The sequence below is a fragment of the Pan troglodytes genome, chromosome 7 (assembly GCF_028858775.2).
Source record: "Pan troglodytes isolate AG18354 chromosome 7, NHGRI_mPanTro3-v2.0_pri, whole genome shotgun sequence".
Lineage (NCBI taxonomy): Eukaryota > Metazoa > Chordata > Mammalia > Primates > Hominidae > Pan > Pan troglodytes.
Genome location: NC_072405.2, coordinates 17893275 through 17918815, shown reverse-complemented (window position 1 = coordinate 17918815; position 25541 = coordinate 17893275). Strand labels below are relative to the sequence as shown.

The following is a 25541-nucleotide window of genomic DNA, read 5'->3' as shown; positions in this document are numbered from 1 at the left end:
ATAACCCATGGATTAGGAAAAATATTTGCAAATCATATCTCTGAAAAGAGGCTGATATGCATCATATACAAAGAACAGCTAGAAATGAACAACAAGAAACCCAAAGCATCCCATTAACAATGGTCAGAAGACTCGAGTAGATGCGTCATTAAGAAGATATAGCAATGGCCAATAAGCATCTAAAATGATGTCCAAAATCACTCATCACAGGGAAGCGCAAATCAAACCAAGAATGTGATACCACACATTAGGATGGATATGATAAACAAACAAGCATTGGTGAGACTAGAGGAAAGTAGGAATGCTCGAATCTGATTGGAGGGAATGTAAAACCATTAAGGAACAGGGAAAATAGTATGGTATGTACCGGAAAAAGTAGAAACAGGATTATCAGATGTTCCCGCTGTTGCACTTGTGGGTACCTGCCAAAAAGAATTAGAAGCCAGGAGTGGAAGAGAGATTTGTACACCCAAATTCATAGCAGCATTATTCACAAGAGCCAAAATGTGGAGGCAACCCAAGAGATCGTGGACTGATGAATGAAAAAGCACACTGCAGTTCCTTCATACAATGGAAGACTATTCAGCCTTCAAAAGGCAGGCACTTCTGGCCGGTGCGGTGGCTCACGCCTGGAATCCCAGCATCTTGGAAGACCGAGATGGGCGGATCACCTGAGGTCAGGAATTCAAGACCAGCCTGGCCATCTTGGTGAAACCCTGTCTCTACTGAAAATGCAAAAAATGAGACGAGCGTGGTGACTTGTGCCTATAGTCACAGCTACTCGGGAGGCTGAGGCACAAGAATCGCTGGAACCCGGGAGGTGGAGGTTGCAATGAGCCCAGATTGTGCCACTGCATTCCAGCCTGTGCGACAGAGTGAGACTCCATGTAAACACACAACAAAACAAAACCAAAAAAAAAAAAAACACCCAAACACCCAGACAGGCACTTCTGACACAGGATGCAACACGGATGAACCTTGAAGACATTCTCATCAGTGAAATAAAGAAATCCCAAAAGGACGAACACGCTCAGGCTCAGTGGCTCGCACCTGTAACCCCAGCACTTTGGGAGGCTGAGGCAGGCGGATCACTTAAGGTCAGGAGTTCGAGACCAGCCTGCCCAATATGGTGAAAGCTTGTCTCTATTAAAAATACAAAAATTAGCTGGGCGTGGTGGCGCACGCCTGTAATCCCAGCTACTCGGGAGACTGAGACACAAGAATCGCTTGAACCCACGATGTGGAGGTTGCAGTCAGCCCAGACCACGCCACTGCACTCCAGCCTGGGCAACAGAGAAAGACTCTGTCTCCAAAACAAGCAAACCAAAAAAATTAAACACGGTATGATTCCACTTATATCACGTGTCTAGAGTAGTTAAACTAATAGAGTTGCAAACTAGAATGGTGGCCCCCAGGGGTGGGCGAGAGAGAGAGGAATGGAGAGTTTGTTTAATGGGTGCAATTTCCATTTTCAACGATAAAACTGTTCTGGAGATGATGGCGGTGTTGGTTGCTAAACAATGCAAATGTATCTAATGTGATTAAACTATAAACTGAAAAACAGTGGAAATTGTAAATGTTTATACTGGCCATTCTATATGAAATAATCTATATTTATAATTTTTAACATTTATACGTGGTATATTTTCCCATAATAAAAGATGAAAATTAAAGCAATTGGATCTTGTAAAAGAAAAGAAAGAAGCGAATAATACACACAAGCTCTCTCCTGATTAGAGGAAGAGCCCCAAAGCTTCTATGGACACTCGCTTTTCTCTTCTTCTTCTTGCATGATGATGAGGAAATCCTTAGAGCCTGGGGAACTTGGGTGACTCTGGCTAATGAGGGGCTCTGTGCCTTGAGCCCCCCAGGCCATAGAATAGTAAATACTCAGTCTGTGCCTCCAGCCCTGCAGTGTGAGGTTGCAGTCCTGTGGGCTCCACAACCGTCACCTGTATCGGGAGGCTCATGTCTCACCCTGTCTTCTGGCCAGCCTTGTGGACGGAGTCTGAGCCTCCAATGTGCACCATGCAGGGAGAACAGTGGACCTGTTCTCAGTGGTCATGGCCTAGCAGAGGGGAAGGGCAGTTCAGTGAGTGCTGAGGGACGGTTGGGAGCCTTGTTTGTTTCCTCATCCTCAGGACAAACAGGACAGTGCGGTGGGCAGACGGGAGGAGACCAATGTGCAAACTGTCAGCTCAGCAGACTGTGGAGTTTCTGTTCTTGGTTGTGGTGGGGGTCTCTCTCAGGAATCTTCTTCAAAATTTTGCTTCCCTCCCCCACTGGTTGTCATTTTCATAGACATCTCACCCATGATAGCAGGGAATGAGTCCCTCTAAACTGTTCCCTCAGAACAACAAAAAGACGATGAAGGTGATGATGAGGATAAAGAGGATGTTGACAGACACCATGGCATCATGAACCCTTACTGAGGGCTTCCTAAAGGCCAGGCTCTGAGCTCTGTGTTCTATGCAGCTTGTTTCATTTCATCTGCATAGTCTCCCAGTTATTAGTGCACATTTCATGATGATTTTACAGACTAGAAAAGGAGCAACAAATTTTCATAGAACTTGTACCAGATCATGAAGTCAAAAAGGGTGAAGCCCAATTTGATCCAGGCAGTCTAAGTCCAGACACATGGCATTTGGCCAGTCCTCTCCCTGCAATCAACCTGCCCTCTCAAATCCTCGTCACTCAGGCGGATGCCCCTGCTCACTGTGCCCTTCCCTTTGGGGGTTCCTTGTAGACCACAGCTAGACCAGTGGGTGCCACAATCACTGTGTCAAGAATGGAAAGGGCAGCTGAGATCACATCAAGGATTCCAGAAACAATTGGCACAGGATCATTCAGGATGCATCTCTCCCTTACCCCTGTTCCTGGCTTTCCGTACAGCTCTCGGCTTCCTCAAAGGACTCATCATTTCGGGGTTTGGCTTCCATTCTTATTGAGGAAGCTGGAAAGTGTTTCAAAAATGCTCCTCCGATGTGCCTGTGGTTAAGACCTCTGAGCTCTGTTGAAAACTTTTGGAAGCTGGGCGCGGTGGCTCACGCCTGTAATCCCAGCCCTTTGGGAGGCTGAGGCAGGCGAATCACAAGGTCAGGAATTCGAGACCAGCCTGGCCAACATGGTGAAACCCCTTCTCTCCTAAAAAGAGAAAAATATTAGCCGGGCATAGTGGCGGGCGCCTGTCATCTCAGCTACTCAGCAGGCTGAGGCAAGAGAATAGCTTGAACCTGGGATGCGGAGGTTGCAGTGAGCCGAGCTCACTCCACTGCACTCCAGCCTGGGCAACAGAACGACTCTGTCTCAAAATAAAAAACAAAAACAAAAACAAAAGACAACCCAAACATTTTGAGTGTTGGGAGACCATCAAGTATATTGCCCGGGACTTAGAGTCTGGCCATTAATTTTCAATACCACCCTTTCTACTTATCTGTATGGCAAAGGGTGAGACGTCCATCCTCTGAGATTCAGCACTCTCATCTGAGTTGATTTCTAGTTGATCCAATGGAAGTGAGCGATGATTAAACCAATCGTGGGTGCCCGCTGCGTGATCTCTATGTGATGGACGCATAAAGTAAAGGCAAAGTGAATTTTAGATACATTCATTAATATTTTAAGCTTAAACTCCACACGGTTCAACAGAAATGTCCCCTGACCTGAAGTTCTGGTTTCCCTGCATTCCAGACAGGACATTTTGTTTTGTCCTTCTCTCAGTAAGGACTGAGTGCTGTGAGAGGAACAAGTGATTCTCTTTTGTTTCTGATTCCCCAGAGCCTATATCTTGCTTGGCACACAGGAGACAGCAAAAGGAAACACCTATGTGAATTATTGCATTGACACTTCCTCGGTTCACAAAAATTGGCTGTCATCAGTGTGACGTCAGTGTCACAGAGCGTGTGTTTTTGGTTTTTTGTTTTTTGAGACAGTTTTGCTCTTGTTGCCCAGGCTGGCGTGCAGTGGTGTGATCTCCGCTCGCTGTAGCCTCTGCCTCCCAGGTTCAAGCCATTCTCCTGCCTCAGCCTCCCGAGTAGCTGGGACTATAGGCGCGCGCCACCATACCGGGCAAAGTTTTTGTATTTTTAGTAGAGGCGGGGTTTCACCATGTTGGCCAGGATGGTTTTGATCTCCTGACCCCGTGATCCGCCCTCCTCGGCCTCCCAAAGTGCTGGGATTAGAGGCGTGAGCCACCGCGTCCGGCCAAACTTTCTGATGAAAACTCTAAGTCCACCGAAGCTAATGACAGGAGTTAGAGCTTCCATGAATTTTAAAACAAGACCCACCGATGTGATTAAGCAATTACTCTCTCGAAGGAGAAAAGTCCGAAAACACAATGATGAAATCACTAGGACCTAACTGGCATGTGGAACTATTTTCTGCTTATGAACTATCAACTTTCATTTCATTTCTGGATGGCATGGTCTCAGCTGTTATACAGTGTTTACAAATGTTCTAAATCAAGGGAATTTGTATCAATCTATTCGAATCAAATAAAATATTTGAGTTCTTAATTTCCTTTAATTAGGATAACCATTTTCTTAAAGTGAAGAGAATGGTTTTATTACATATTTTTCTTCGGAAAAGATAGGCTGTATTTTCTAGCAATTACGAATTTGTTGTTCTATATGACGATCTGGTTCTTGGAGCATTCTTGAATCTAGTATCTCTAAGACAGGTGTGTATAGCAAGAAGTGAATAACACAGAAATCAATGATGAAAGCATTAGAAGACAATTGAGTTTGTCAGAACTGCAAAATATTGCTGAGTGTGGATTGTTCTGAAATCTGAAAACATTAATTGTGAATTGCTTCTATCCAAAATGCAGACACAATGCTGGGTGTTGGTTTAGTTGTTTCCGATTTTTCAACCCTCTTTTCTAGGCAAAAGCTGTCCAAACTCTACAGACCCACAGAATCTAACAGATGTCTCTCTATTCCTCCTCCTAGAACCTCAGAGGATCCAGAACTGCAGCTGGTCGTCGCTGGGCTGTTCCTTCCCATGTGCCTGGTCACGGTGCTGGGGAACCCGCTCATCCTCCTGGCTGTCAGCCCTGAGTCCCACCTCCACACCCCCATGTACTTCTTCCTCTCCAATCTGTCCTTGCCTGACATCGGTTTCACCTCCACCGTGGTCCCCAAGATGATTGTGGACATCCAATCTCACAGCAGAGTCATCTCCTATGCAGGCTGTCTGACTCACATGTCTCTCTTTGCCATTTTTGGAGGCATGGAAGAGAGACATGCTCCTGAGTGTGATGGCCTATGACTGGTTTGCAGCCATCTGTCACCCTCTATATCATTCAGCCACCATGAACCCGTGTTTCTGTGGCTTCCTACTTTTGTTGTCTTTTTTTTTTTTTTGGTCTTTTAGAAGCCCAGCTGCACAACTTGATTGCCTTATGAATGACCTGCTTCAAGGATGTGGAAATTCCTAATTTCTTCTGCGACCCTTCTCAACTCCCCCATCTTGCATGTTGTGACACCTTCACCAATAACATAATCATGCATTTCCCTGCTGCCATATTTGGTTTTCCTCCCATCTCAGGGACCCTTTTCTCTTACTCTAAAATTGTTTCCTCCATTCTGAGGGTTTCATCATCAGGTGGGAAGTATAAGGTCTTCTCCACCTGTGGGTCTTACCTGTCAATTGTTTGCTGATTTTATGGAACAGGCGTTGGAAGCTACCTCAGTTCAGATGTGTCATCTTCCCCGAGACAGGGTGCAGTGGCCTCAGTGATGTACATGGTGGTCACCCCCATGTCACCCTCTGTGACATTAGGAGTAGCATCTTTCTAAAATATTATGAATAATTTCAAAAAATGTACACCCCCTGTGACATTAGAAGTAACATCGCCCGAGGATATAAGAAATAATATCAGATTGTGTACCTGCATTGTGACATCAGTAGTAACATCCCTTTAGGGTATTACGAATATTATCAGAGTGTGAAGACCTTCTGTGACATTAGGAGTAACATCACCCTACAATATTGGGAATGATACCCCACAGTGTACACCACCTGTGACACTGGTAGTAACATTTCTTTAGGATATTACAAATAGTATGACAGGGTGTTCAGCCCCTGGGATATTAGGAGTAATATATCTGAAAAAACTTTACAAATAATATCACGGATTGTACACCACGTGTGACATTAGGAGTAACATCCCCTGAAACGATTATGAATAACTTCACAGATTGTACACCCTCTGTGATATTAGGAGTAAACATCTTTCTAGAATGTGAAGAATACCATCGCAGGGTGGACACCCCCGTGACATGAGGAGTAACATCACTCTAGGATATTAGGAATAATATAACAACGTGTACACAATTTGTATGGTAGGAGTAACATCCGCCTGGGATACTAGGAATCATAGCACAGAAAGCACACCCCCTGTGACAATAGGAGTCACATCCCCTTAGGATATTAGGAATAATATCACAAGGTGTACATGCACTGTGACATTAGTAACTATAACCAGCTAGTAGATTGGGAATAATATGACAGCGTGCACAGATTTGCGACATTAGGAGTAACATCCCCCTAGAATATTACGAATAATATCACAGGGTGTACACACCCTGCGACTTTAGGGTAATCATCACCCTAGATTACTACAAATAATTTCACAGGATGTTAAACCCCTGTGACAATAGGAATAATATACTTCCATGATATGATGAATAATATCACAGTGTGTACACCCACTGTGATATTAAAATTTATCCCTCCCTCAGATATTGTGAGTAATATCACAGGCTGTACACCATGTGTTCACACCCACTGTGATTTTTAAAGTACTATCTCCTTAGGATATTACGAATAATTTCAAGGGGTGTACACACCCTATGACATTAAGATAGCATCCCTTTAGGATATTCAAAATAATATCCCAAGGTGTACACCCCATGTGACATTGCAAGTAACATTTTCCTAGGATATTACCAATAAGATCCCACGGTTGACACCCTCTGTGATTTTAAAAGTAAAATCCCCCTAGAATATTGCTAATCGTAACACAGGGTGTACACCCCGTGATGTTAGGAGTAACATCCTCCCAGGATATTACAAATAATATCACAAGGTATACACACATGTTGACATTTGTAGTAATATCCCGTTAGTATATTGTGAATACTATCACAGGGTATACACACCTGTGACTTTAGGAGTAACACGCCCCTACAATCTTGGGAACAATATCACACAGTGTACACCCCTGTAACGTTAGGAATAACGTCCCCCCTGAATATTGCTAATAATATCACAAGGTGTACACGTATTGTGACATTAGTAGTAATATCCTGTTAGCATATTTTCAAAACTATCACAGAAGGAACACACCTGTGACATTAAGAGTAACATCCCCCTAGAATAGTAAGAATAATATCACGGGGTGTACACCCCCAGTGACATTAGGAGTATCATCTCGCTAGAATATTACGAATAATGTCAGAAGGTGTCATCTTCTGTGACAATAGGAGTATAGACCCCTGGGAAATTATTCATACTATCACAGGGTGTACACCCCTGTGACATTAGGAGTAACATCTTTCTAGAATATCACGAATAATATGACAATGTCTACAACCCTGTGTCATTGAAAGTAAAATTGCCCTAGGATATTACGAAATAGAACACAGGGAGTACACGCGTGTGACATTAGAAGGAACATCCCCCAAGGATATAACGAATAATATCAGAGAATGTACCTGCATAGGGACATCAGTAGTAACATCTCTTCAGGATAATACGAATAATATTAAAGGGTGTACATGCATTGTGAAATGAGTAGTGAACACCAGCTAGCATATTATGAATTTTATGACAGGGTCCACACGCCCTGTGACATTAGCAGTAACGTTTTCCTAGGCTATTACGAAGAATATTAAAGAGTGTACAGGACCTGTGATTTACGAGTAACATTTCTATAGAATATTGCACATAATATCACTGCGTGTACACCCCGTGTGACCTTAGGGGTAACATCCCACAAAATTATAAGGAATAATTTCACAAGGTGTACACCCTCTGTGACATTAAAAGTAACAATTCCCTAGAAAATGACGATAATATCACAGAGTGTACGCCCTCTGTGATATGAGGAGTGACATCTTCTAAGGATAATACGAGTAATTTGACAAAGTGTACAAACCCTGTGACACAAGGAGTGACATCCCTCCAGGATATGATGAATAATATCAAAGGGAAGATATCCAGTGTGACAATAACAGTAACCTACCCTTAGGAGATTAAGAAAAATACCACAAGGTGCACACACATGGTGACATCATTACTAACATTCCCCTAGGATATTGGGAATAACATCACAGTGTGTAGAGTCCTGTGACATCAGAATGAACATTCCCCTACAGTATTACAAATAATATCGCAGGGTGTCTATCCCCTGTGACTTTAATAGTGGTAACTCACTAGAACATGGAAAATAATGAACCAGGGTGTTAACCAAGTGTGGCAGTAGAGAAAAGATCATAGGAGTACTTGAGTAAAATCCCCCCCTCTCCCCCCCCCCCGGATATAACGATCCACACCGCAGGGGTGGGGGAGACGCCCCCCACGATGCAGGGAGTAATATCACCACCCTCTCCCCCTCTGGGTATTACGATCCACACCACAGCGGGGGCGGAGACGCCCCCCGCGATGCCGGGAGTAATATCTCCCCCCTCTCCCCCCCTGGATATAACGGTTCACGGTGGTCACACCGCTTGCGGACGTTATTGTCAGTAATATCTTCTCCGCCTCTGGAAATTACCAACTATATCACAGACGGGTGTGCATCCTCTGCACTAGTTGCAGTAACAGCATCCTCTTCTCCCTCGATATTAAGAACAATATCACAGGAATGTTTTTACCCCCAGCGGCATTGGGTGTAGTATCATCTTCTCCCACATTGAAATAAGGAGCAATATCACTGGGGGTGTGTCCACCCCATACGATATTGATAGTAGCATCATTCTCTTCTCTCCTGGAACACGGGAGCAATGTCACTGGGGTGGTGTACACTTTCTGCGGTATTGGGAGTAAGATCCTCCTCTCCGCCTTGGAATATGAAGGACCATATCACAGGGGGGCTGTACACACCCTGTGCTGTTAAGAAGAATGTTATGCTCTCCCGCCCTGCACATTAGAAAACATATCGCAGAGTGGGTGTACACCTCCTGCGATATGGGAGGTAATATCATCTTCTCTTCTTCTGGATAGTAGCAACAATATCACACGGGTTTGTACACTTTCTGTGGTATTGGGAGTAATATCAACCTCTCCGCCTTTGAATATTAAGAACAATATCGCAGACTGGATGTACAGCCCCTGCGATATTGGGAGTCATATCAGCCTCTCCTCTCCATGGATATTAGGAATAATATCCCAGAATGGGTGTACACCTCCTGCTGTATGGGAAGTCATATCGTCCTCTCCCTTCCTGGCTACTAGGAACCATATCAGAGGGTGGGTGTACACAGCCTGCGATATCGCGAATAATATCACCCTCTCCCCCTCCGGATATTAGGAACAATATCACAGGGGGTGTACTCCCCATATCCCAGGTTGTTGATAGTATCCCGATCTGTGATAGACTCCTCCATGATGCCGGGAGTAATGTCATCCTCCTCTCCTTCCCTTGCTATTACGATACACATCGCAGGAGGGCGGGCGACCCCCACGATGCGGGGAGAAATATCGCCCACCCACCCCCGATATGACGAGCCACATCGCAGGGGGGTGGACACCCCCAGTGATGCGGAGAGTCATATCTATCCCCTTTCCCCATGGATATAGGAGCCACATCTCAGAGGCGTGGACACGCTCCGCTGATGCGCAGAGTAATATCAACCCCCATCCCTCCCTGCATGTTAGCAGCCACTGAGGACATACAGTGTATTTACGATATTTCCAGTAAAATCACCTTTTCTAATGAACCTTATGAACAAGAACACAGAGGGGTGTACCCCTCCTGCGATATTGGGGGTAATATCATTCTCTCCTGCACTGAATACGGGGAACAATATCACAGGGGCGTGTATTCCTCCTTCCATGTTAGGAGTCATATCATACTTCCTTCCATATATTAAGAACAATAGCAAAGTGGAGGGGGGTGGACACTTTGACGATACTGGGAGTAACATCATTCTCTCTACCCCTGGATATTAGTAGCAATATCACAGGGGGATGTGCATTTCTTGTGATATCGAGAGTAGTATTATTGTCTTCCCCGCTGGATATTAAAAACAATACCACAAGGGGCATCAAACCACTTGCCAAATTTGAGGGAATGTTATCCTCTCTGCCCCACCTCCGCCCCCGGATATGAGAGACAATAACACAGGGGTAAAGTACACCCACTGCTTCATTGGGAGAAGTATCATTCTCTCCCTTCTTGGATATTAGGAACAATATCACGGGTGTGGGGGGCTGGTGTGCTGCCTCTGCGATATTGGGAGTAAAATTATCCTCTCTTCCCCTGGATGTGAGGAAGTGTATCAGAGGCGGAGGGTGCACATCCCCTGCGATATTCAATGTAATCTTATGCTCTCCCTCCCAGGGTATTAAGGACAATATTACAGGAGGGGTGTACACTCTCTGCGATATTGAGAGTCATATCATCCTCTTTCGCTCTGGATATTAGGAACAATATCACAGGGCTGTGTACACCCCCTGCGATATTGGGAGTAATACCATCCTGTCACCCTGAGGAGAGAAGCCATTTGTCTACTGTCTCCTGTCTCTGAAGAGGAGGAGGAAGTAAAAGTTGAAAAACAACAGGAATGAAGTCAGTGGCAAGACCAGCCGGTGGCACTGATGAGCCGGCCTGAGGTGAAAAGATTAACCCCCGCCCCCGCACTCTAAGCACATGTGCTCTCAATCCATCACCACTCTTTCACGTGGAACCCCTTAGCGTCGTAAGCCCTTAAACGGGCCAGGAACTCTGTCTTCCTTCGGGGAGGTGGGCTCTTAAGACGAGAATCTGCCGACGCTCCCAGCCAAATAAAAAAGCCTCTTCCTTCTTGAATCTGCTGTCTGAGGGGTTTTTCCGCGGCTCCTCCTGCTCCATTTCTTGGTTCCCTGACTGGAAATCAAACCCGGGTAGTGGCGGTGAGAGCGCCAAAGCCTAACCACTAGACCACCAGGGAGACCTAGAACTTTGTGGGAAATAGATTGCCCACCATTAGAAGTGGGTTGGCCATCAGAAGGAAGCCTGGACAGGTCCCTTGTTTCTGAGGTGTGGCACAAGGTAACTGGTAAAGGATAGCTAGACCAGTTCCCATACACAGACACTTGGTGACGGCTGGTGCTAGACCCCCCACAGTGGCTGAGAGGGCAGGCAGCAGCAATACTATTACCAAAGGGACAGATGGCTAAGGAAGGATCCCGCTCCACCTGCCCAGGGAAATCAACTCCTCAAGTTCTGTTCGACCCAACATCAGAAGATCCATTGCAGGAGATGGCACCAGTGATCCCAGTGGTGCCCTCCCCTTACCGGGGAAAGAGGCTCCCCACTCTTGAGCCCTCTGTGCTTGCGCCTCCTCAAGACAAGCATATCCCCAGGCCACCCAGAATAGACAAGAGAGGAGGTGAAGACTCGGGAGGAACCCCTCCCTTGGCAGCTCGTTTATGACCCAAAATGGGGATCCAAATGCCCCTGGGAGAGCAGCGGTATACTGGGATAGATGAGGATGGGCACATGATGGGGAGGCGTGTTTTTGGGTACCAGCCCTTGAGCTCTGCCGACCTTCTCAACTGGAAAAACAATAGCCCATCCTATACCGAAAAGCCACGAGCTCTAATTGATTTGCTCCAAACTAATATCCGAACCCACAACCCCACCTGGGCTGATTGCCACCAGTTGCTCATGTTCCTCTTTAACACAGATGAAAGGCGGAGAGTGCTCCAAGCAGCAACTAAGTGGCTAGAGGAACATGCACCAGCTGATTATCAAAACCCCCAAGAGTATGGAAGGATCCAGTTACCAGGAACCAACCCCCAGGGGGACCCACATGAAAGAGAGGATATGCAAAGGCTAAACCGAGACCGGGAAGCTCTCTTGGAAGGATTAATGAGGGGAGCTCAGAAGGCCACAAATGTTAACAAGCTCTCTGAGGTCTTTCAGGGAAAAGAAGAAAGTCCAGCACAATTCTAGGAGAGACTGTGTGAGTCCTATGGTATGTATACTCCCTTTGATCCTGATATCCCTGAAAATCAGCGCATGATTCACATGGCTTCAGTCCCTCAAAGGCAGAAGACATGAGAAGAAAACTGCAGAAACACGCTGGGCTTGCAGGGATGAATCCATCACAATGATTATATGGTATGAGGCCACCACTTCTCCTGTTGTCCTTCCCAGTTTCTCCACAACCTCCCCTTTTCCCTAGTTTAATAAGACAGGAGAAAAGGGAGAAAGCAAAAAGTTGGAAATAGAAGTAAGATAAATAGCTAGATGACCTTGGCGCCACCACCTGGCCCTGGTGGTTAAAATAATAATAATATTAACCCCTGAGCAAAACTACTGGTGTTATCTGTAAATTCCAGACGTTGTATGAGAAAGCACTGTAAAACTTTTTGTTCTGTTAGCTGATGTTTGTAGCTCCCAGTCACGTTCCTCATGCTTACTTGATCTATTATGACTTTTTCACATAGACCCCTGAGAGTGGTAAGCCCTTAAAAGGGCTAGGAATTTCTTTTTCAGGGAGCTCAGCTCTTAAGACACGAGTCTGCTGACACTCTCGGCCAAATAAAAAACCTCTTCCTTCTTTAATCCGGTGTCCGAGGAGTTTTGTCTGTGACTCGTCCTGCTACATTTCATGGTTCCCTGACCGGGAAGCGAGGTAATTGACGGACAGTCTAGGCAGCCTCTTAGGCAGCTTAGGCCTGCCCTGTGGAGCATCCCTGCGGGGGACTCCGGCCAGCTTGAGCAACACAGATGCTGAGTGCGCTCCCGGGTAGGCAATTGCCCCGGTGGAACGCCTCGTCAGAGCAGTGTGTGGTAGGCCCCTGTGGAGGATAAATGCAGTGGCTGAACACCAGGGAGGAAGAGGCACTTGGAGTCCGGACATTTGAAACTTGGTAAGACTGGTCTTTGGAACTTGCCCACTCCATTTGAGTGGAAGCGTGGCCTGATAACCCATGGCGTGCCTGTACTGGCACTTTGGTTTTTGTTTTTGACTTGACTTGAATTGCTTGATACTTTGGTTTTGGTTTGACCTGGCTTGGATTTCTGGATACTCCGATTTTGGTTTTGATTCTGGTTTCTTGAAAACTGAAAAAGTGTGTGTGTGCCCTTTTTACCCATTCTTTGTTCTGTGGCGTGCGTGTGGTGTGAGCTTGGTGTTTTGTCTCGAGGAAACGTGGGTCAGACACAAAGTAAGCCCACTCTGCTAGGAACTATGTTGAAAAATTTTAAGAAGGGATTTAATGGAGACTATGGGGTTACTATGACACCAGGGAAACTTAGAACTCCTTGTGAAATAGATTGGCCACCATTAGAAGTGGGTTGGCCATCAGAAGGAAGCCTGGACAGGTCCCTTGTTTCTAAGGTATGGCACAAGGTAACTGTTAAGTCAGGACACTCAGACCAGTTTCCAGACATAGACACTTGGTTACAGCTGGTGCTAGACCCCCCACAGTGGCTGAGAGGGCAGGCAGCAGCAGTGCTAATAGCGAAGGGACAGGTAGCCAAGGAAGGATCCCACTCCACCTGCCCAGGGAAATCAACTCCTGAAGTTCTTTTCAACCCAACATCAGAAGATCCATTGCAGGAGATGGCACCAGTGATCCCAGTGGTGCCCTCCCCTTACCAAGGAGATAGGCTCCCCACTTTTGAGTCCACAGTGCTTGTGCCTCTCCCAGACAAACATATCCCTAGGCCACCCAGAGTAGACAAGAGAGGAGGTGAAGCCTCAGAAGAAACCCCTCCCTTGGCAGCTCATTTAAGACCCAAAACGGGGATACAAATGCCCCTGAGAGAGCAGCGGTATACTGGGATAGATGAGGATGGGCACATGGTGGGGACGCGTGTTTCTGTGTTCCAGCCCTTCACCTCTGCCCACCTTCTCAACTGGAAAAACAATACCCCATGCTATACCGAAAAGCCACAAGCTCTGATTGATTTGCTCCAAACTATTATCCAGACCCATAACCCCACCTGGGCTGATTGCCACCAGTTGCTCATGTTCCTCTTTAACAGAGATGAAAGGCAGAGAGTGCTCCAAGCAGCAGCTAAGTGGCTAGAGGAACATACACCGGCTGATTACCAAAACCCCCAAGAGTATGAAAAGACCCAGTTGCCAGGAACCAACCCCCAGTGGGACCCAAATGAAAGAGAGGATATGCAAAGGCTAAACCGAGACAGGGAAGCTCTCTTGGAAGGATTACAGAGGGGAGCCCAGAAGGCCACAAATGTTAACAAGGTCTCTGAGGTCATTCAGGGAAAAGAAGAAAGTCCAGCACAATTCTAGGAGAGACTGTGTGAGGCCTATGGTATGTATACTCCCTTTGATCCCGATAGCCCTGAAAATCAGCGCATGATTAACATGGCTTTAGTTAGTCAAAGCGCATAAGACATTAGAAGAAAACTGCAGAAACAGGCTGGGTTTGCAGGGATGAACACATCACAGTTATTAGAAATAGCTAACCAGGTGTTTGTAAACAGGGACACAGTAAATCATAAGGAAAACTGCAGAGAGAATGAACGTCAGGCCCGGCAAAATGCCAACCTGTTAGCTGCAGGAATCAGAGGGGTCCCCCCAAAGAGGCAAGGGAAGGGGGGCCCCGGGAAAGAAACTCAGCCTGGCTGTCAGAGCTTGCAGCGTAATCAGTGTGCTGATTGTAAAGAAATAGGACAGTGGAAGAACAAATGCCCTCAGCTGAAAAGAAAACCAGGTGACTCAGAGCAGGAGGCCCCGGACAAGGAGGAACGGGCCCTGCTCAACCTGGCAGAAGGTTTATTGGACTGAGGGAGACCGGGCTCAAGTGTCCCCAAAGACCCTCTGGTCAGAATGACAGCTGGGGGTAGAGACAATGATTTTCTTGTAGATACCGGTGCTGAACATTCGGTAGTAACCACCCCGGTCACCCCCTTATCCAAAAAGTCTATTGACATCATCGGAGCCATGGGGGTTTCAGCAAAGCAAGCTTTCTGCTTGCCTCGGACTTGTGCTGTAGGAGGACATAAAGTGATTCAGCAGTTTTTGTCCAATCCTGACTGTCCCTTGCGCTTGTTGGGAAGGGACTTGCTTAGCAAGCTGAGAGCCACTATCTCTTTTACAGAGCACGGCTCTTTGCTGCTAAAGTTACCTGGAACGGGAGCCATTATGACCCTTATGGTCCCCCGAGAGGAGGAATGGAGACTTTTCTTAACTGAGCCGGGCCAAGAGAGAAGACCAGCTCTGGCTAAGCGGTGGCCAAGAGTACGGGTGGGACACAACCGTCCAGGGTTGGCAGTCAACCCAGCCCCCGTACTCATAGAAGTGAAGCCTGGGGCCCAGCCAGTTATGCAAAAACAGGACCCGATCCCCAGAGAAGCTCTTCAAGGTATCCAGGTCCATCTCAAGCACCTAAGAACTTTTGGAATTAGAGTTCCTTGTCAGTCTCCATGGAACACTCCCCTCCTGCCTGTTCCCAAGCCAGGGACCAAGGACTACAGGCCGGTACAGGATTTGTGCTTGCTTCATCAAGCTACACTGACTTTACATCCAACAGTACCTAACCTGTCCACATTGTTGGGGTTACAGCCAGCTAAGGACAGCTGGTTCACCTGTTTGGACCAGAAAGATGCTTTCTTTCATATCAGATTAGCCCCTGAGAGCCAGAAGCTGTTTGCCTTTCAGCGGAAAGATCCAGAGTCAGGTGTGACTACTCAGTACACTTGCACCCAGCTTCCCCAAGGGCTCAAGAACTCCCCCACCATCTTCGGGGAGGCGTTGGCTCGAGACCACCAGAAATTTCCCACCACAGATGTAGACTGCATGTGGCTCCAGTGGATTGATGCCCTTTTGCTGGGACACCCCATGGCAGTCAGGTGCGCCAAGGGAACAGTTGCCCTACACCGGCACCTGGTGGACTGTGGGTACAAAGTGTCCAAGAAAAAAGCTGAGATCTGCCGACAGCAGGTACTTTACTTAGGATTTACTACCTGACAGGGGGAACACAGCCTGGGATCAGAAAGAAAGCAGGTCATTTGCAATCTACCGAAGCCTAAGAGCAGAAGGCAGTTGAGAGAATTCTTAGGAGCTGTGGGGTTTTGTAGACTGTGGGTCCCAAACTTTGCAGTATTAGCCAAGCATTTGTATGAGGTCACAAAGCGGCAGGGACCAGGAACCTTTGGAATAGGGATCCCTACAATGGCAAGCCTTTCACGACCTAAAGGAAATACTTATGTCCGCCCCAGCCCTGGGGCTACCCGATCTGACAAAGCCTTTTCCATTGTATGTGTCAGAGAGAGAAAAGATGGCAGCTGGACTTTTCAACCAAACTGTGCGGCCCTGGCCGAGGCCGGTGGCCTACCTCTCTAAACAACTAGACAAGGTTTCTAAAGGATGGCCCCCCTGTTGGAGGGCCTTGGCAGCAACTGCCCTGCTAGTACAAGAAGCAAATAAGCTGACTCTTGGGCAAAACTTGAACATAAAGGCCTCCCGTGCTGTGGTGACTTTAATGAGTACTAAAGGACATCATTGGCTAACGAATGCTAGACTCACCAAGTACCAAATTTGCTCTGCGAAAATCCCCATATAACCATTGAAGTTTGTAACAGCCTACACCCCGCCACCTTGCTCCCGGTATCAGAGAGCCCTGTCGAGCCTGATTGTGTAGAAGTGTTGGACTAAATTGACTCTAGCAGACCTGACCTCTGGGACCAGGCTTGAGCATCAGTAAACTGGGAACTATACGTGGATGGGAGCAGCTTCTTCAACCCCCAAGGAGAGAGAGGTGCAGCGTATGCAATGATAACCCTGGACACTGTTGTTGAAGCCAGATCGTTGCCCCAGGCCACTTCAGCCCAGAAAGCTGAACTCATTGCTTTCATTCAGGCCTTAGAACTCAGTGAGGGTGAGACTGACAACATTTACACTGATACTCCGTATGTCTTTTTAACCCTTCAAGTGCATGGAGCGTGACAGAAAGAAAAGGACCTATTGAACTCTGGGGGAAAAGACAGAAAATATCAACAAGAAATCTTGCAATGATTAGAAGCAGTATGGAAACCCCACAAGGTGGCAGTTAGGCATTGCAGAGGACACCAGCGAGCTTCCATCTTGCTGGGTTTGGGGAATTCCCGCGCTGACACAGAGGCTCGAAAAGCAGCATCTGTCCAGAGCTACCTTAAACCAAGTCCAAAGTTTGATGTTCCTTGGTCCACCCAGGCAATGAGAACTTTAGCTGATAACCCCCAGAAGGACTGGTATATATCTGGTTTACCTTTACTCTAGAGTTGTGACCTTTTGCAATCCTAGCCTCTTGTAGGGGAAATTTCCTATTCAACTTCCCAACTTTCATGGGCTTAAATATTTATTTCCATGTGGCGTCATCCATGAGACGGTCAAAGGAAAGTCCAAATTTGTCAGGATCAAAAAGTGTCATCAAGGCAACAATGACTTCCAAATTCTGTTTACATCTCTCAGTACCTATTTACATGTCAGTTTTGGCCTAATAATTCGGTACTTACGTGGGTAAATCCCCAAACTCCTTCCCGTGGCTGAGCCCTTTCTGGTCACATCTCTGAGCTCTGACTCCATCCTTCCTTAGGCCTGAGCTGCCTGTCACCTCCCAGGCCCCCACTTCTGCCCCCACAGCCAGGAGACTGCCACCAGCCACCCGAGGCCACCCTCTTGGCTCTATCTGCAGCCATGTCTGGCCCGGGCATCTCTGAGAATCTCCCAGGCTGGGGCCAATGGGCATGCAGGCAGCGTCATGGGGACACCGTGGGGAGACAGAGGGTGCCAAGCAGTGGGAGATGAAAACAGGAAGGTGAAGGTGATAAGGAGAGAGTTTCAAGGGAACTATAACATATTTTTTAAAATACCAAGGTGATTAGGAGAGAGTTTCAAGGGAACTATAACATATTTTTTAAAATACCAAGGCTTGGGGAAATCCCGGCCTAAAGAATAGCAGTGCCTGGTCATCAGGATCAAAGCAAAGCTGAAACACCCCTTGGCACAGAGCTGGGAAGAAGAGGCAGCTGTGTGCTGTTGGGAGTGGCTCCTCCAGGAGGTGGGACCATTCGTTCATTCAATCCAACATTGATAGAGGTCTTATTTTTTTTTTTTTTGAGACGGAATCTTGCTCTGTCACCCAGGATGGAGGGCAGTGGCGTCATCTCCGCTCACTGCAAGCTCCACCTCCCGGGTTCATGCCATTCTCCTGCCTCAGCCTCCCGAGTAGCTAGGACCACAGGTGCCCACCACCATGCCTGGCTAATTTTTTTGTATTTTTAGTAGAGACGGGGTTTCATCATGTTAGCCAGGATGGTCTCGATCTCCTGACCTCGTGATCTGCCTGCCTCGGCCTCCCAAAATGCTGGGATTACAGGAGTGAGCCACCGAGCCTGGCTTCAAGGGCCTATTTTTTTTAGGTTTTGCACAAGCACAAATCTGGCAGGTCCCCCTGGGCCATGGCACCTGGCGAGTACCCAGGTTTACTTTTCCTGGGCATCCCAGGCACACTGCTGCCTCCACACCTTCGTACTCACTTTTCCTCTGCCTGGAGATCACTTTCAGTTATATCTACAGATACCACTCCTTTCCTCCTCTTCTTTAGTAAAATGTCACCTTCCCTGCCCATTCTACTTAAAATTGCAGTGACACCCCACCCCCCGTCTCCATATCTATCTTCCCAGTCCTGTCCCTAACATTTGGAAAGCCTGGAAATAGATTAAAAATGGGCTGGGAATGGGGGCTTATGCCGGTAATCCCAGCACTTTGGAGGCCGAGGTGGGCAGATCACCTGAGGTTAGGAGTTCAAGACCAGCCTGGACAACATGGTGAAACCCCATCTCTACTAAAAATACAAAAAATTAGAAGGCATGGTGGCATGTGCCCGTAACCCCAGCTACTCCGAAGGCTGAGGCAGGAGAATCGCTTTAACCCAGGAGGTGGAGGTTGCAGTGAGCCGAGATCAGCGCACTGCACTCCAGCCTGGGTGACAGAGCAAAACTCTGTTGCAAAAAAAAAAAAAAAGAATAAAAATGATGGTTTACCCCCTTTCTCTTCCCACCCCCATTTCCATCCTGCACCTCAGTCATACATGTGAACATCCCAGCTACATCCCCAGGAAACAGTCACCTCTTGACTGTACTTTTGGCTTACAGGTACATTCCACTCTCCAGGGTCAGACCTATGGGAACACAAACAAGCCCCGAACATGGGTTCAGTGCCATTTGAGCAGGAACTCTTGAGGTCTTGGATAACCAGAGTGAAACCTAGAGAAGGATCTTGGGCTCCCAGGGGCCACATCCCCTTGTCCTGGCAGACTCTTTGCCCTGGAGGGGCTTAGAGAAGGGTGGAGCTTGGGGAAAGGGTCCCTCTTACCCAGGTCTAAGGATAGGAGTGTCCCTTCCACTTTATTTTTCCCCAAACACTCAACACCGTCTAACATACTATATATTTTAAGTATTTACTTTGTTTACTGTCTGAATGCCTCCAGTAAAATGTAAGTCCCATAGAAGGCAAGGATTTCTGTTTTGTTCACTGTTATACTCTCTGAACTTAGTATCTGGCACATAGTAGGTGCTCAATCAATATTTGTTGAATAAATAATGGATTAGCAGCTTTGAGGTTCCAGGATAGAAGATAGGCTAGAGGCACCTAGTCTTCATAAAACTCCTTTGGTCTGCAGAGCGCTTCTGGCAAGAAGAGTGTTAGGTGCATGGTGCAAAACCCCATCTTTTCAAATCTGCAAACCCTAGAGAGGAATCTATGCATTCTGCTCGTTTAGAAGACGGCAGCACCCAGGCACGGTGGCTCATGGTTGTAATCCCAGCACTTCGGGTGGCCGAGGCAGGCAGATTGCTTGAGTTCAGGAGTTCAAGACCAGCCTGGGCAGCACAGCTAAACCCCATCTCTAGAAAAAGTAAAAAATTAGCTGCCCCTGAGGGTGCCATGTGTTCCAATCAAGTGGAGAGTTCAGATGCATAAACCAATAGCCAAATATAAGACAATAAGTACCAAAATTAAAGTGTGGTCAAGGTATCATCCACAGCCAGGTGAGAGGACAGTAAACACTGCCTGTGTGAGTCACAGAGACCTCCAGGGTGGAGTGACACGGGCTGCACTTTGAAGGATTGGTAGGAGCTTCCACTTTTGAGAAGCTCAGTAACCGGCTGCAGAGGCATAACTTCTCCACACTAAAAGATGGTTAGTACATGTGGTCCACGTATGTAAAATACATATATGTATTTGCACAGAAAAATGTTTTTAAGTCTAAGTAACACATTAATTAAAAATTAATAATAGGGGCACAGCGCAGTGGCTCATGACTGGAATCCCAGCACTTTGGGAGGCCAAGGAAGGCAGATTGTTTGAGGCCAGCAGTTCAAGACCAACCTGGCCAATACGGCCAGACCCTGTCTCTACAAGTATATATATATATAAAATAGTTAAATCAGAATAGTGGAATAATTCAGGAAAGTGGGTGATACTTTTTCTTTACACTTTTTGTGTATAGAAGAGCACATATAATTAGAAAACATTAAGATAGTAATACCCCGCATCTACACATCCAATATGAACATTTGTGTGGATCTCAGGAGGGCTGGGGGAGATGCCTTCCAGGCACCATGGATGGTGTGGAGGTGGGAAACCATGGAGATATTTCAGAGGGACAGTGAGCCCCTCTGGCTGAGTAAAAAGTAGATGGAATCGGCCAGGCGCAGTGGCTCACACCTGTAATCCTAGCACTTTGGGAGGCCAAGGCGGGTGGATCATGAGGTCAGGAGTTCGGGACGAGCCTGGCCAATATGGTGAAACCCCATCACTACTAAAAATACAAAAATTAGCCAGGCATGGTGGTGTGCGCCTGTAGTCCCAGTTACTTGGGAGGCTGAGGCAGAAGAATCTCTTGAACCCAGGAGCAGAGGTTGCAGTGAGCCGAGATCGTGCCACTGCACTCCAGCCTGGGTAACAAAGCAAGACTCCATCTCAAAAATAAAAAAGTAGCTGGAGTTGAGGCTAGAAGAGGAGGCCAGTCTTGGTGGCTCACGACTGTAATCCCAGTACTTCAGGAGGCCAAGGCAGGAGGATCGCTTGAGGCAGGAATTTGAGACTAGCCTGGACAATATAGTGAGACCTTCGTCTCTGCAAAAACTCAAAACTTGGCGGGCAGGTAGCACTGGCTTGTCCCAGCTTCGCCAGAGGTTGAGGTGGATCACTTGAGCTCAGGAGTTCGAGGTTGCAGTGAGTTATAATCGCCCCACTGCACTCCAGCCTGGGTGACAGAGTGAGACTTGTCTCTAAAAAAATAAATAAATAAAACTGGAAGAGGAGACTAAGGCCCAACTGCGGGGCCGTAAATTTCAGGCAAAGCCTTTTGGCCTCTGACCTACCTCCCTGGCATGGCTTGCAGCAAGAAGGTTTAGCTTTCAACCGGGGATGTCTCTCTGCACCCCATTTCCCAGATGGCAAGAAGCTCAGACGTGGCCGAGCTGAGCCTGGATCCCATCTCTGGTGACTGCAAGGCCTGGGTAGAAGGGCAGGGCAGGGGCAGCGGAGATGGAGGCGCAGGTGCCCCATCTGCCCGCAGATGCCCTCCAGGCACAGACAGGAAGGTCCCGAGACAGACCTCACAGGAGAGCTTCCCAGTCCCGCAGACACAGCCCCGGCCACAGACCCTACTCGAGGAGGGAACGCTTGCGTCACAACAGAAGCCACAGAGGCGGGCCTCAGGATGCTCCAACAGGCGTGTGTGTCGCCATCCGTCCTCGTGGGAAGGCTCCTCCCCGCCGGGATGGTGTCCACCGGATCGCGACCGAAGCGGGGCTCTCCCCACTCTCTTCGCCTCCCCGCTTCCTTGGAATGAGGTGGCCGCTCTTTCCCAGCTGCCCGCTTGGCGGCGCTGCCAGCATGAATCGAGGGCGGCGCCGGGCCCCGCAGCCGCTGGAGCTCGGTGGAGAAACGCTCCGTGGTGCCTTACAGTGGCCCAGAGGCCTGCGTCACGTTAGCCCTGCATTAGACTCAGATCCAGGCCTGGAGAGGCCTGTCAAACCCACATAAGGTAGATAGGACAGAAATGGTGGCTGTCCATCATTCAAGGACATGTGGTCCCTTGAGGTTATGAGATCCACTCAAGTTTCCTTGGCTCAAATATCCAGCAAGCCACCCGGGGCAATCTAACGAGACTCATCTCGACAAAACATGAAAAAAATTAGCCAGGCATGGTAGCAGCCTAGCTACTCCCGAGGCTCAGGTGGGAGGATGGCTTCAGCCTGGGAGAAAGAGGCTGCAATAAGGCATGACCACACCACTGCTTTCAAGCCTGGGCGACAAAGACAGACCCTGTCTCAAACAAACAAGCAAAAAGTCTAGTAAACAGAATTGCTTCCCTTTTTGTTGTTTGTTTTCTGAACAGTGCCTATTTGTGCAGTAAACAAAAAGGCAGGACTCAGGGGGATCAACGGGGTATTGGTGGGTCCAAACTGTCACCAACAGGACTCCAGTAGAGAACAAAAGCAGACAGTCTTGAACTTTGATTTCAGAGCTGGGAAACTGTGGGAGGTCGCTACTATAAGATGCAGGAGACATCGCTGGGAATGGCTCAACGTGGGTCTCTGGACTGAGGAGAGAGTCAAGGCCATGAAGTGAGCCTGACTCTTCCTCCCAGCCTCTCAGGACCTGGCTCACTTTAACTGTGAAGTGGGAACACTGGCCAGTGGCCTGCTCAGCTGGGAGGGAAGAAGTCTGGTAGGCAGAAAAGACTTTTAAAATTATTACATGCTCAATGAAGATAAAGAATTCTCAATATCACCATCTTCATCATCATTATTGGAAAAAGACATCTCATCCAGTGCCCAGGAACAGCAGAGCAAAGACCATGAAGCACACACTCCTGGCTGCTCCTACTTTACATGGACATTAACATAGATGGGATTCAACTATGGTCTTTTCACTCTGCAGCCAAATTTCCTGGTAATTTATAAGTCATCAGCTTGAGGGATACTCAACCTGGAGCCATTTGGGTACTGGGGCCAAAGGATTTCTGGAGGAACCCAAACTCAGTGACCTCCCCCATCACAAGGGCCCCATTTCAGAGGTTATGATGCCATAAACTTGACCTTGCCTCTCTCTCTTCTCTACCCTCTCCACCTCTGCCATATGACTTTGTTTGCCGCATTTGCCCCAGGTCCTCACAATTGCCCTCCACCTCCACCAACAGATTTCTAGCCACAATGGCGGCAGCAAGCTACAGAAGTCAGGAGCAAAACTGGACAGGGACCACTGAATAACTGTCGTGTTTATAACACCCTTTATATTTCTCATTTCACTCATGTAGAAGTAGACAAATGGCCCTATTTCAAAAAAGCCTTGAACAAACATCTCACAAATGATGTATGAATGGTTATTGAGCACACGAAAAGATGCTCAATGTCGTTAATCATCAGGGAAATGCAAATTGAAGCTACAATGAGATCCTACCGCACACTGACGAGAGCAGTTACATTAAAACGACTGACCACACTGATTGTCGCTGAGGATGTGGAACAACTGGAACTCTCATCGCTGCTGGTGGAAGTATAAAGTAGTACAACCACTTCAACACAGTTTGATCATTTCTTTAAAAGTTAAGCATGTGATCCAGTGGTTTCACTTTTAGATATTTACCCAAGAGAAATGAAAACACAAGAGTTGCAATAGAATGGCCGCTGTGATTTTCCTTATAATGGCCAAGAAATGGAAACTCAAACTTCTGTCAACAGGTAAGGAGATAAACAAATTGAAGTCTATCTATTTGATGGGATACTACTCAACAATGAAAAAGAATGAAGTGTTGATACAGGCCCCTGTATAAAGGAATCTCGAAATAAGAACCCAGACCCCCTGAAAAAAAAAAAAAGCATACTATGTGATCTCATTGATATATAATTCTAGAAAATGCAAATGAATCCCAAGTGAGAGCAGAATCAGTGGTTGCCTAGAGATAGAGGTGGAAGGAGCAGGAGGGAGGGATGATAAAGGGCCACCAGAAAATTCTGGGAGGTGATGAGTGTTTTCATTGTCTTGGTTGTAGGGATGGCTCACAATGTATATTCATGAGTTTAATGTTATTGGCAGGGCATGGTAGCTCATGCCTTTAATCCCAACACTCTTGGGGGCTAAGGCAGGAGGACCACTTGAGGCCAGCCTGGGCAACACAGCAAAACCCCACCTCTACAAAAAAATAAAAATTATCCAGGTATGGTGGTGTGTACTTCTACTCCCAGCTACTCAGGAGGGTGAAATAGGAAGATCACTTGGGTCCAAGAGTTAAAAGTTGCAGTGTGCCATGATCACACCATCGCACTTCAGCATGGGCGACACAGCAAAACCCTGTCTCCAAAACAAAACAAAACTTATCAAAGTGTACACTTTAAACACATGCAGTTTACTGTACGTCAGTTATACCTCATGAAAGCCGTTAGTATTTTTTTAATTTTTAAAAAAACAAACCACTGATACTTGTAACAGATGGATGATTGTCAAAATCATTCTGTTGAATGAAAGAAGCCAGACATGAAAGATAATGTTTTGTTTCGTTCCATTTATTCAAAATGCCTAGAAATGAAAACTAATGGGGGCCAGGCGTGGTGGCTCATGCCTATAATCCCAGCACTTTGGGAGGCCGAGGCAGGCAGATCTCCTGAGGTCAGGTGTTCAAGACAAGCTTGGTCAACATGGGGAAACTGCATCTTTACTTAAAAAAAAAAAAAAAATATATATATATATATATATATAAATTAGCTGGGTGTGCTGGCACATGCCTTTAGTCCCAGCTACTCAGGAGGCTGAGACAGGAGAATCACTTGAACCTGGGAGGCGGAGGTTGTAGTGAGCCAAGATCGTGCTACTGCACTACAGCCTGGGTGACAGAGCAAGACTCCATGTCAAAAAAAAAAAAGAAAAGAAAATTAATGGGAACAGACAATATCAGTGGCTGCCTGGGGCAAACGTGGGCGTAGAGACAGATTGCATATAGTTGTTGAAAAATATATCAGAGGCTTCAGGAGGCTGAAGCAGGCAGATCACTTGAACCCAGGAGTTCAAGACCAGCCTGGGCAACACGGTGAGACATCATCTCTACAAAAAAAAATACAAAAATTAGCAGGGCATGGTGGCACGCACCTGTAGTCCCAGCTACACAGGAAGCTGAGGCGGATGGATCACCTGAGCCCAGGAAGTCGAGCTGTGATTATGCCATTGCATTCCAGCCTGGGCGACAGAGTGAGACCCTGTCTCAAAAAAAATTAATAATAAAAATACATCAAAGCAGCCGGGCGCAGTAGCTCACGCCTGTAATCCCAGCACTCTGGGAGGCCAAGGTGGGCAGATCACTTGAGGTCA

At 47.1% G+C, this 25541-nt stretch overlaps 1 long non-coding RNA gene and 1 pseudogene across 2 annotated transcripts; one reads left to right on the top strand and one right to left on the bottom strand.

Moving 5' to 3' along the window:
- Positions 1-1133: 1133 nt before the first annotated feature.
- Positions 1134-24391, bottom strand: LOC107976197 (uncharacterized). Of its 2 annotated transcripts, XR_010159414.1 has the most exons (3): positions 21554-21869; positions 2869-3557; positions 1134-2777 (listed from the first exon to the last, which is right to left on the bottom strand). It is a non-coding gene; the product is annotated as an uncharacterized LOC107976197 (long non-coding RNA). The 2 variants fall into 2 exon arrangements; XR_008536618.2 differs by having other exon boundaries at positions 1134-3557; positions 21554-24391.
- On the top strand, positions 4248-6202 carry LOC134810706 (olfactory receptor 7E24-like; annotated as a pseudogene).
- Positions 24392-25541: the final 1150 nt, after the last annotated feature.